This window comes from Halyomorpha halys, unplaced genomic scaffold, assembly GCF_000696795.3.
Source record: "Halyomorpha halys isolate HHAL.00 unplaced genomic scaffold, Hhal_1.1 Scaffold257.1, whole genome shotgun sequence".
NCBI lineage: Eukaryota > Metazoa > Arthropoda > Insecta > Hemiptera > Pentatomidae > Halyomorpha > Halyomorpha halys.
The window spans coordinates 1,677,918-1,679,411 of NW_027104967.1; the positions used below are offsets into that span (position 1 = coordinate 1,677,918).

Sequence of the window (1,494 nt, forward strand, 5' to 3'; positions counted from 1 at the left end):
GCTGGAATAGCCGAAACGTTGGACTAATAAGAAATAAAGTGTTGAGACAGTATTGGATACAATTTGTGGTTTTATTTAATAAATAATTACCTTGTCTCAAAAAATTTTGAAATAATATTATTTAAAAAGTTTATATTCAGAGGAAGGACCGTACTACAGACTCACTCATTAAAATAGTCATTTTAATACAGTAACAGGTGATAAAAAATTCACAAAGTTTGATTTTCTCATAACTATGAAGTGTCTCATGGTTAACTTTTACATAGTTGAATTCTCCTATCAGAGACATGGAAAGAGACACAGAAAAGTTGAGGCGAAATCTCTAACAAGAATACTCAGTACTTTAAGGATAATGAATTTATCTTCACCATTTAGATTTTACATCATAATATATGTCTAATATTCTCACATCACAACCCTGGAACGTTTGAAAATATGCCAAATTCTGAAGAACGGTCATGATAGTAAAATTAGTTCAGTATAAAACACTGTGACATTCCCAAAGAATCTATCTAAAACATTCTAGATTTTGCAAGCTAATTTGTTTTCCCCTTGATAGTAACCAACTGTTGGGATTCGTGAGCATCTTCATGTGTTTCCTCACAGCCCTGATCAATTTTGTTTAACCTTGGATAATTGGTTAAAATCTAATTATACAACAAACTTATGCATCATTAGGAGTTATAATCATTATTTCAAAGACAGAACTCAATAAGCCGTCACACTGGAAACCATGAGCTCTTAAGATGAAAATCCTCATAACTCTGGAGGATTTGTAGGTTGTGAAGAAAACCTACTTTACATATGCTCTTGTACAGACTTAAACTGACGCTCAGGTATGTTGTTTCTCAATTGCCCCATATTTTGGAGAACAATAAAATATAAATAAAATTCATATTATGAAGTAATGGAATTGCCGAAAACACACTTAATCAATTCGATTTTGAATTTAGTTATTTTCAGCTTTCTTAAATGGCAAACTCTTTTGTTGCTTAGAACATTTCGAACAAAAATTTTATTCTCGTTCTTTATTATTATATTTTAGGCAACTTCAAAGTATTATTAATTATATTCATCTTTTTTGTGTTTTAAGAGAATAAAGTAGGTAGTTTGAGGTATGCAAAGGAACAAGAAAAGAACAAAAAACCCTGGTCATTCAAATTAATTTAACTATAGAACTTAAATTTGTTGTAAATTTTATCAACTTAGTATTAGTATTTAATGCATTACATTTATTTTTATTTGTTATTTATTTGATTTTTATTTGTATTATTTATAAAAGAAACATATGTATATTATATTCATATTAAAATAATTAATTAAGAGAAACCATTGCTAAGGCATCGCCTAGCAACAGGCCAACATTTACATTTTAAGATCAGTTATTGCAAATTAGACAACTTTATGACTAATTAACAGAGTTGGGCAAAAATTATTCGATTGACAAGAGACGAATACTTTTTTATTTGAAGTTTGTATTCGATTGACAAGAGA

General features: G+C 28.8%; 1 protein-coding gene across 1 annotated transcript in view; it reads right to left on the reverse strand.

The window, feature by feature from the left end:
• Mcm2 (DNA replication licensing factor Mcm2) overlaps nucleotides 1-1,494 on the reverse strand; it is an 18,705-nt gene that overhangs the window by 12,873 nt on the left and 4,338 nt on the right. The gene's annotated exons all lie outside the window — the stretch shown is intronic.